Here is an 11,690-nt window from a genome sequence, read left to right as displayed (position 1 = left end):
CATACGTGAAAGCCAACTGTCTTCCCTTAGCTATCCCACCTACAGGTTTCACTTAATACGATACTAAATCCTAATTTTTTATAAAGATTTTTGGGTGTTTCTGAGATGATTAAAATAATTCTTATCCACAGGATACATAGTTATGTGCTAGTAAGAGTTTCTCCGTACCCACCAAACCCAATTACCAACAATTTGTCTCTCTTCATATTGAAACATCACAATAAGGTCTAAAAATGATCACAAAATTTTTTATTTCAACATGGAAGGCAATGTAACTGGAGCCTATACCCCTTCTGATAACCTTTATAAGTTAAGTATCAAAATGAACACAGTTTAAGGGAAAAAAGAGAAAGAAACAGAGGTGAATGATCAAGGTTGTGACCTTTTTGAGAAGAATCAAGGAATGACTACAGCTTTCTGATTGCCAGCCAAGTTCCCAATCCATCACCACAGCAAATACTTTTCCTTTTGTGTTACTCTTCAATGCCAATTAATAATTTACTGTTTTAATTTCATGTAAGAAACTGACGGTCTTTAGAAAAAAAACAACCAAAAACTTGTATTAACTGTGTAATCCTACACTATTAATAAATAAGCTCCAATACTCTGACATGTTAGTAATTCAATAATAAAAGTATTTTGGAACTCTTGGGGTCTGTAAACTTTAATAGAAAGATGGAGCCAAAACCACCAAGCAATTAGTGCATTGTTTCTTTCAAGCAAGATAAGTAGCCATATGATACAGGGATGAAGCATAAACTAATAACAAACATTGGAGGAGATCCAGACTAGTTCACAGGGGATTGCTTCAGTTTTAAACAGTAAAGCTAATAGGATTCAGCATAGTCGTATTATTCTGCAAACTTTCTTCACATTGAGTAACACAGGAGGAAGGATGCAAGTAGCTTCAATACATTTCATAGAAGTAATGACTTAATTAAATACAGTTTTTGCAAAATCCAGTCCTGACAAAGCAGACAGAGGAAGGCAGTAATAATACTTATATCAATTCTAACCGAGAATTTTTATTTTTCCAAACTCTCATCAAGCTCAATGGAGGGATAGGGGTTTTTTGGTCTTATACTAAATGAGACTGATAATTTACAGCAATAGCTTTAGATTTATCAGAATAAAACTCCACTGCATCAGAAGACAGCAAGGATGTGTTCAGTCCTGTCCTTAGCACAGCCTGATGCTGTCTCCCATGGAAATCAATGGGAGACATTCTAGCTACTTTAGTGGATGCTGGATGAAACATCTGAATATCATGCCATTTGGGATGGACACATGAGAAATGAAATGCAGGTTTAGGCTTTTCTTTCATAGTCTTATGTTCAGCTTCTTAATGTAAGGTTGAGAATGCTAAGAGACAAAGGCAAGAAACACTATAAATTAAAATCCTCTTTCCCCTCTCCCCTAAAAATGCACTTACACCATTATTTTACTTTAAATTAGTACATCTATTTCCTAAATACCCTGTTAAATTCAGATCCATAGAAAGGCATATATTTATAATGCATTTAAATTAAATTTAATTACATAGCTCTACAATTTTTTCTCAATCAATATTTCATATTATTTTCTAAATATGAAGTTATGTGTTCAAATATTCATGTTAGTTGTTAAACCAGTTTTATCTATACACTGGATTAGAAATGATGGATTAACTTCTATTTCACTGTCTGTAAGGAGAATGGGCAGCAAATTTTCCCAGTCTCATTTCTTTTCCTAACAGGCATATAGTATTCTCATTATGTTTGTCTGAATCTCAGGTAGCACACAAAAATATGGAGAAAATCCTTCAAGCAAAAATGCATTGTATTCTGTAACAAGGCTGTGACCAATGTTCTGTATCTGCATTTATGAATGGAATATTTGGTCTGAATATATTTGTGCCTTCTCCATACCCATGCTGCCTTTCAGACTAGGCAGGACAACTTTGGTGGCCTAATGGGGTACCCTCTCCTTGAAGATCCAGAGTTCCCATACTTTCATTAACTTGACATTGATAAAACATGCCTTTCATTCTGCCAGTCCTTTATGCAATTATTTGATCATTGTACCCCTCACTAAGGGCTGACCTACATAAAAGAAAAGTGGTAGGAGCTACTTCTTTAGACCAAGCAATAGAAGAGTCTGATTTCTAAAAATTTAGGATGATGACTTTGGAAATGGTCCATGTTGAGAGGAAAATGTGAGTGGCTGGGCAGTTAAGAGTGCATCACAATGCAAATGCACGGAGGATCACAGGGAAGATTATTAGAGTAACCTTAATTCTGCCTTCTTTACCCTTGGAGTGCTTAACTTCAAAGCATTATTTTTCTTTTAATGTGGGCCTTTGGCAGTTGCAGTATTTCATAGATTGGCAAGGTGAGGAGAACTAATACAAACATCTTATTTGACGTCCTAGATAAAACAGGACACAATGTTACTTGCTGCTTTTACTTTGAGCCAATTAACTATTATATGACTAAGGATAACACTCAAAGGCATTATTTTTTTTCACTTGAGGATTTCAAAAGATGGAGAAACCATTTGTTTTCTTGCTGTTTTTTTTCCAACAGTTAATCACTCCCTCTGTTTAAAAAAAAAAAATAAAAATCTTTCACTGCCTATCTGAATGGTTTCATGGTCTCAGCTTCCAGCTATGGGCAATTCAGGTCTTTTGTCTTCAGACTGAAGATCCATTTATTCACTCGGTATTTTCTCTCCATTAAGTTAAGTAAGTATCTTAGTCGCTGTAATCAAATCATCCTAATGCATTCTTGTTGAAGCTGCTAAATAGCTTGTGCTTTTAAAATCTCCCACTTCCTTCAGCCCTTCAAATAATTTTGAAGCTTTTTTCTCTTTGTTTGTTTTGGGTTTTTTTTCCTCCCTTGCACCCTTGTCTGAACATGGGAACCAGAGCTGTGTGCTGTATTTCACAAGCAAGTGAGAGGCTTATATCCATGATGAGTGCACCAACTGAAACCATGCACACCACCACCCCTATTTCAGCTTACCCATATCTATATCTATATATAGATATATAGATATAGATAGATACAGATATAGATAGATACATACAGAGATATATACATACACATGTTCTTGGGCAAAAAATCATGCAGACTCTTTGGGACAGGTGCAGACTGACAACATCAATGAGATGAATATTTTATGAATACTAACACAGAATAAAAATACTGGTCACTTCTGTGGCCAGTCCCCAAGACTCAGGGAAATGGCAGGAAGCTGAATCAGGGGAGGTTTAGGTTGGATATCAGGAAAAGGTTTTTCACCCAGAGGGTAGTTGAGCACTGGAACAAGTTCCTCAGAGAAGTGGTGACAGCACCAAGCCTGCCTGAGTTCAAGAAGCGTTTGGAAGGTGCTCTCAGGCACATGGTGTGATTCTTGGGGTGCCCTACACAGGGATAGGAGCTGGACCCAATGATTCTGATGGGTCCCTTCCAATTCAGCATATTCTATGATTCGATGACTTGTTACGTCCCCTTGTGCAAAACATTAAATACTGAAAACCAAATTCATCAAACAACAAAGCCTGCTGTCACCAATAGCAGAAGTATAGCAGATGGTAAGGGGAACCATGGCCTTTACCATGGGACCTGGCCCTGCTCCAAGGCCAGAATCTATTGTGGAAATGCTGGTCCTTGCTACAAGGATGGTCTGACCAGTCTAAGCCAGATAGGACCATGCTGGTACCACTCGCTGCCTTCTTCGGATTTGTGTCAGTCCAACCTTAGATTTCACCTTCCCACTTATGTATTTTTTTCCTTTAGTACCTTAGCTTTTTCTATTTTGTTTCTTTTCTTGTTCCTCCTCTGCTTGAAAAGTACTTTAGGGCTGCAGCATGACCTCACCTTCTGCAGCATTCCTGTAACAGTGTGGCTAAAAACAGTAACAAAAAGTGGTATCTTAAACAGCAGTTTAGTGTTGATACAAATGAGTTGCATCTCAAAGTTGCCTGAAGGCCATTTGTGAAGCTTGTTCTTCTGAAAATTGTAAGCAAGAGTAAGCACTAGAAAAACTTCAGTTTCTATTTCTGTTTGCTCTTATTTTAAGTATGCTTGTCATTAGAAGGTAATAAGAAAAAAGGTAGTTTGAATAACTGATATTATATTACCATTATATGACCATTAGGACTAATTCTTTCTCCAGGGAAGTTAATGCCACTGTTAATACACCCAAAGAGACGGTCAGTTAAGGAAAGAGGAGTGGATACAGAAGTTCTTTCTTTTTCTTTACTTTTAGTGACTGGTTATGAAGGTTGCATGGTTGTCCATGGGACTGAGAAAGTTGAAAAGCTAAACCTTAACTCCTTAATCTTGTATAACATCAGGATAACTCTTCTAGCTTCCTAGGACTATTTATTCCCTCAAAATGAATCAAGCACTTCTCCCAATATCTAAATCTTTCTAATTCTTGAACGGGTTAGAATCAGTGATATTTAACAGTTCTGACAGAGCACTGAGCTTTTCTCGCCTCTAGCCTAAATCCAGCTCAGTTCAAATGTTTTCCTGTGGTTGTGATTTTTTTCAATGATGTGTTTTCCAGAGATCTTTAATGACTTCACTGTTAGACTTCATTATCATAAAATGTTTTTCATTCTTTCTTCAAATAAAAAAAAAAAAAAAGTGAGATAAAAAAATACAGGTATAACAAGCTTAAGTCCTTCTGATCTCTTTGAGGGAAAGTGCTGAAGAAGGCTTGAAATGTGCCAACTAGAATGGTGAGTGAAGGTGCCCTCCATTCTAAAATTTAGTTTTAAAAAAGTGGAAGTTCACAGTTATTAGCATATGTGCAAAATACACCATTACCTTCAAATGCAATGTCACACATGGAGCTGCACAATTCATTCATTGTAGGGAGCTCTCCACCTCTCTGAGCATATGAATGCCACAATACACTCAACTGCTTATGAAAATGTCTGCAAACATGTGTCTGCAAACAACTACTGAAGAAAGCAGTTGTATCACCTAGAAGCAGGCAAACTATCTACTAAGGGGGGCACTTGATTTCTCTCTATTGATAGCATTTTGTGAGAGGCTTATGGATGCAGGAATCCTGGTCATTCAGTCTCATCTATAGAATTTCAAGCATTTTGTGTAGTGTGGAAAAGGCTTAATTTCCTTTTGTTGTTGTACCCTGTGTAGATTTTAGTTCATTTATAGAGTGTTAAACAGCAAAAAATAAAATGGAGAATGTAATGAGTTGTTCTTGCTGTAAATAATAAATATCTGACTTTCAGGAATAACAAAGCATGAGGTTGACAAAGAATGAGGGTGAGGGTGGACTGAGGGCTGTAGCTGTGAGATGACTGATTTTTCAATTATAGCCTATCCATAATTGTGGGGAACAGTTTCCAATAAACAACACAGATTCCCATAAATAAACCAGTAAAAGGCTTGGGTTTTTTGACAAGGCAAATACTTCATTGCAAACAGTACTTGTTTACATTTGGCAAGCATGGCTTCTTTCAGAAAATGCCATGTCCAAAAATTTTAATCAAAATAAGTTTTGGGTTAGCTGTGACAAGTTCCACAATAACTTGGTAACCAGAAAGAAGAGTTAAATTTTTCACTCTGTCCATTGTCATACCAGTAGATCATTCACCCAAAAAAAAATTGTTTGCCCTACTTATACAAACAACTGGCCATCACGTAAGTAACTCACAGAATGGCAGTCTCTTCTATTAACTGCATACTGAAAGACTCTGCCTTGGATATGAAGCATGGCTGAAACTGAAATCACCGTGCTTATGTTATAGGACCAGATGGTATATGTGCTCTGTAAATCAGAAATAAACCTGACCTGTGAATGAGAAATCTGTTCTTTTTTGAGAGATCAGGCATGAGGAAGCTGTTACAATCTTGTGGATCAGTTGTTTCTTAGGAGTGTGATCATAACGCTAGCAGGTCTGAAATACAAACAGGAACTGAGCACAGAAACAGCTCTTTCCTAGTGAATATTAACTAATTCACCAACATACCTTCTATTCCTGATACATTACACCATTACAAGTCAAGAAATATCCAGGTGAAGACTGAATGTGTAATATTAGGCTTTTCCTCATCTGGTACCATCTTTACCTCGGATGAAGGATCCAAAAATATGTAGCACTCTTTTATTCTCCCCTGAGACCTCTCACGTCTGCTCAGTGTTCTCTTTCCACTGGATGCTGTGGATGACAGTACACATTGCTGCTATCTAAAGCCTCTTCCTGCAGCACTTGCTAGCTTCAGCATCAGAGGACTGGATCACAAATGAATAAGGCAGGAAGATAATGACACAAAAGTAAGGAAATACAGAGAGAACACTGCAGGAGAAGAAGAGAAAGTGAAATTTTGTGGTATTTCTCTGGCACTTGACACCAGAACATGACATCCATCTTTCTTCACTCACTGTCCGTATGGTTCCAGTCAATAAGAATGTCAAACAAACTCAAGAACTGGGTCTACAATAAGGTAATTGACAGTGAAAGAGAAGAAAGAAAAGCAAAACTGAGAGGATGGTGGGGATATAAGGAAGAAACAGAGAACATCAGTACAGAAATGGAGTGCAAATCCCAAAACATTAAGAAATATACCCCCCCAAAAAGGATGGGGGTGGGGGAGACAGAGAAACAGTCCAACAGGGACAGTATTAAGGTGTGTAAAAATATGCCATTTACAGCTTACAAATGATTGTTAAGAAAAGTATGCAATTAAGATGTTTTTCTACTTAGAATACAGTACTATTAAATAAGATTTTAGAGATCAGGTTCTCCAGAGAGGGCTTGTGTCCCTTCTGGCACAGGTGTAAACTCTGAGTACTGTTCAATCATTTGGATGGTCAGATGGCCTCTCTCCATCTCTTACTCTTTGTACAGCTTAGCCAGGGGTTGTGTTGCTAACCTCCATCATCTACACTCTCCTCCTCCTCGTTTATCTCTGCTATTCCCTCTTTTGTGAGGATGCTTGAAAATACAGAGGAGAGTAAGTGATGCAAAAGCATGACTAACTCACACGCAAATTTCTGCTGGGAAGTTTGCCAGGTTGCTATGGGAAACACACACTGCAAGGAGCATCTGCTCCCTGAATGTCCTCCTCTGTCCTAGCGCGTTCACCTACACTCTCTGGAGGCTTACATAGACCCTCCTTGCTGACATGTGGGACTATGCTAATAGGCTCTGCAGTTTTCTTTCACAAATACTGCATGTTTTGTATCTTCACTTTCATGGCCCACTCAGCCTGACAAGAAATCCAGATCATGAAAGCTGATTACAAAAAATCTATGTCCTTGTATGTTGGCCATTTCTGCAAGACCAAGATACAATATGAACACATGAAAGCTGGTCATAATATTGCAATGCTCATATGATGGCTTCTAACTCATACAGACATCATAAACCTAATGGTCACAAACACACATAATCCACTGATGCTTATTACTTTAAAACCAGTTGACACTTAAAAACCAGTTGACACTTATAACAGACTTTGGCAGGCCCACGTAAACCGCATGAAGTTCAATAAGGCCCAGGTGCAAGGTACTGCACAGGGGTCAGGGCAATCCCAAGTGAAGCTACAGACTGGGCAGAGAAAGGATTGAGAGCAGCCCTGAGGAGAAGGGCTTGGGAGTGCTGATTGATGAGAAGCTCAACATGAGCTGCCAAGGTGTGCTTGCAGCCCAGAAAGCCAGCCGTGTCCTGGGATGCATCAAAAGAAGCATGGCCAACAGGTCAAGGGAGGCAATTCCTCCTCTCTACTCCACTGTCTTCAACCCCACCTGGAGTACTGAGTCTAGTTCTGGAGCCTCCAACACAAGGAGGACAAGGAGCTGTAAGAGTGAGTCCAGAGGAGGGCTACAAAGATGATCAGAGAGCTGGAGCACATCTGCTACGAAGACAGGCTGAGAGAGCAGGGGTTGTTGAGCCTGTAGAAGAGAAAGCTCCAAGGAAATATAATAGTGGCCTTCCAGTACCTGAATGGGCCTACAGAAAAACTGGGGAGGGACTTTTCATTAGAGCTTGTAGTGATAAGACAAGGGGGAACAGCTTCAAGCTGAGAGAGGGGAGATTTCAATTAGATATTAGGAATAAGTTCTTTACTGTGGGATTGGTGAGGCGCTCAAACAAGTTGCCCAGGGAAGCTGTGGCTGCCCCCTCTCTGGAAGTGTTCAAGGCCAGGTTGGATGGGGCTTTGAGCAACTTGGTGTAGTGGGAGGTGTCCCTGCCCATGCAGGGGGATTGGAACTAGATGATCCTTAAGGTCCCTTCCAACACAAACCATTCTGTGATTCTATGAACATGCTAGATGCAAACCTTCAGGCTGTCCTTCATGCAATCTCCAGTGCCTCACTATGGTTGCAGAAAGTTGCGCTTGTAATTCCTCACTCCTGTTACACAATTTTCTAAACAAACAAGTGAATCCTACAAAGGGCTCTTTTTCTCTACAGATATGCCTGCAATCCAAACAGTCTGGACACAGCCTGTTGGTTCAACAGTTCCACAGTATCTACAGTCCAGTTCACCAGACAGAAAAATAGAAAAACTACTTCAAAGCTTGAATATTAATCTGTGTTATCTTGGTACAGGGTCATTTCATAGGAAGAATGTCTCAGTCAGACATGATGAGGACATTGTTTCCTACAGGCTACACTTTTTCTGCAGAAGTAGATTGAAAAAATACTTGCTTTTGGCAACTGACGTAACTACGTATATTAGCTCTCAGACATGCTAGCAAAGATGTGTTTGTATATTCTTATGCTTCACCTTCCGTAATACATACTTTCAACCTTGGGTCTTTCCAGCAGAAATTTCTGGGACCTTTGCATTTTGTCTATTTTTTTTAATTATTTTTTTTTCCCCAAAAACCTAGTGCAAATTGCTCAGGTTCAGACCTGATAAAATGCATTAGCACAGTTCTACCTGCCCTTTGCACACACCAGCACCTGAGATGACTTGTAGGCTCCTCTGCTCCTTTCCAGCATACTGCCATCATAGCATGTACAGGTTCACAGCTGCACTTTAAACAAGCAGGTTCCACAAGAAACTTGCACTTCGCATGTGATGCTGGTTTCTATTTCTTCACTTCAATCACTCAGCAAAAGTAGTCACAGGGAAATATGTAAATGTCCCATATCCAATAGTTTTGAGTAAGCTACTTATTAGTAGCTGCTTGAACTGCACCTGCTATATTATTATTATTATTATTATTATTATTATTATTATTAATTACCTGGTTCTGCTAAATTTTAACAGCCTTTACTCCTGGTGCTCACTGTACACTCTTGGTAGCAGTATCTGTAGCATTTATAATCTGGCAGCTTTCCAGCTCTTCCAGACAGAAATGAAGAACTCTCTCTCTGTTTGCAACCTCACCAAACAGCACTCCCAATCTCAGGCCACAGAGCTAATACCTGGGAGAGGAAGTAACTATATGGATAGGTGATGGTAGAGCTGTTGATGCGGTTTATCTTGATTTCAAGTAAAGCATTTGATACTGTCCCTCACAGCATCCTTGTAGATAAGCTGAGGAAGTGTGTTCTTGATGGTGAGGTAGTGAGGTAGATCAAGAACTGGTTGAAAGGAAGAAGTCAGAGAGTAGTCAATGGGGCAGAATCTAGTTGGAAGTCTGTGACTAGTGGAGTCCCTCGGGGGTCAGTACTGGGACCAGTGCTGTTCAATATTTTCATCAACGACCTGGAGAAGGGAACAGAGTGTGCCCTCAGCAAGTTTGCTGATGACACTAAGCTGGGAGGAGTGGCTGACACACCAGAAGGCTGTGCTGCCATTCAGAGAGACCTGAACAGGCTGGGAAGTTGGGGGGGGAGAAACTTGATGAAATTCAACAAGGGCAAGTGTAGAGTCTGCATCTGGGAAAGAACATCCCAATGTACTAGCACAGGTTGGGGGCTGACCTGCTGGAGAGTAGTGTAGATGAAAGAGACCTGGGGGTCCTGGTTGTCAGGAGGATGACCATGAGCCAGCAATGTGCCCTTGTGGCCAAGAAGGCCAATGGCATCCTGGGGTGCATTAGAAAAGGTGTGGTTAGTAGGTCAAGAGAGGTTCTCCTCCCCCTCTATTCTGCATTGGTGAGGCTGCATCTGGAATATTGTGTCCAGTTCTGGGCCTCACAGTTCAAGAAGGACAGGGAACTGCTTGAAAGAGTCCAGCGCAGAGCTATAAAGATGATTAAGGGAGTGGAGCATCTCCCTTATGAGGAAAGGCTGAGGGAGCTGGGTCTCTTTAGCCTGGAGAAAAGGAGACTGAGGGGTGACCTTATCAATGTTTACAAATACATTAAGGATGGGTGTCAGGAGGACAGAGGCTTTTTTCAGTGATAGGACAAGGAGCAACGGATGTGTGGGAAACTGTTATTTTCTTCCCCCAGTACCAGCTTGCAAACTGGAGCATAAGAGGTTCCATGTGAATATCAGGAAGAACTTATTTACTGTAACAATGACAGAGCACTGGAACAGGCTGCCCAGAGAGGTTGTGGAGTCTCCTTCACTGGAGACATTCAAAACCTACCTGGACAAGTTCCTGTGTGATGTGCTCTGGGTGACCCTGCTCTGGCAGGGGGGTTGGACTAGATGATCTTTTGAGGTCCCTTCAAACCCCTAAGATTCTGTGATTCTGTGACACCACATGTAATGAAAACCACAGCAGAGTTAGGCAGCAACAGTGCTTCATTTTTCATTCTCCACAATTCATAGTTAACATTTTTGGATGCTGAACACACTCTCCCTCTATTTTAGTATCTCAGTGAGTGCTACTAAGGATACAATCCGAAATACACCATATATAATGCAGAAGTAGCCCATGACATAGAAAAGCAGGGAATAAAAAATAGATAGCCATACCTTTCCTATGGTACCATGCTTTTCTCCATTGGGAATTTAATTGCAATTACTTGCATTATGACAGAACTTGGCCCTAGACACCAGGTATACCCATGTGGTGCCGGGCAGTACACAGACAGAGCAGAATCCCAGAGCATAAAAAATTGAAGAGCTGTTTGCCAGGTGGCATAGCAAACTCAGCACCTGCATGTTCCTCAGGACTAGTAAGGGCATCACAGGAGTGTCCGAGGCACTGCCAAAGACATGCCAAAGCATGTCATGAAATCATAAAAAAACCCAAAACAAAACACAAAAAAACCCAACACCTTCTGCATTGGAGGGAATTCTTGTACAGGATTCAGAAATGCAGATGTGAGGCAGGTACTTCTGACTTCTGAAGGCAAACCAACAAAGCTCCTGCAAAAAATGCCTGGCAGTTTTGACTACCCAGGCAAAATAGGGACTTCATTATATCTAAAAGCAGGTAGAAAAATGTAAACCTTTTACTAATTTTAAAAAGACAGTGATCCAGCTGGAGAGCATTACAGACCATTGCTCCCAGAGGATGATTCCACTATTCCAGTAACCTGTTCATGTCACTGTCATTTTCAACAGAAGTAGTTATGGTATCAAGTTTTTGGGTTCTTTTCTTCCAGCAGAACTGCTGCACTTTATACTGAGAGCAACATTAGTTTTATTTATCCACACATTAGTTCACTGAACGCTGTGTCGTCAGGCTAGCACCTCATGTACTGATTTTGACAAGAAAAATATGAGCTGGACGGCGAGTCCTGCGACAGCAGCTTCTCTTTCTTTCCACTGACCGCGTCGTTTCTCTAAAATTCAACCCCCCAGAGGTGCGTAAC

The sequence above is a fragment of the Chaetura pelagica genome, unplaced genomic scaffold (assembly GCF_000747805.2).
Source record: "Chaetura pelagica isolate M959 unplaced genomic scaffold, ChaPel_1.0 scaffold109, whole genome shotgun sequence".
NCBI classification, from domain to species: domain Eukaryota; kingdom Metazoa; phylum Chordata; class Aves; order Apodiformes; family Apodidae; genus Chaetura; species Chaetura pelagica.
Note: the sequence above shows the minus strand (reverse complement) of the source record.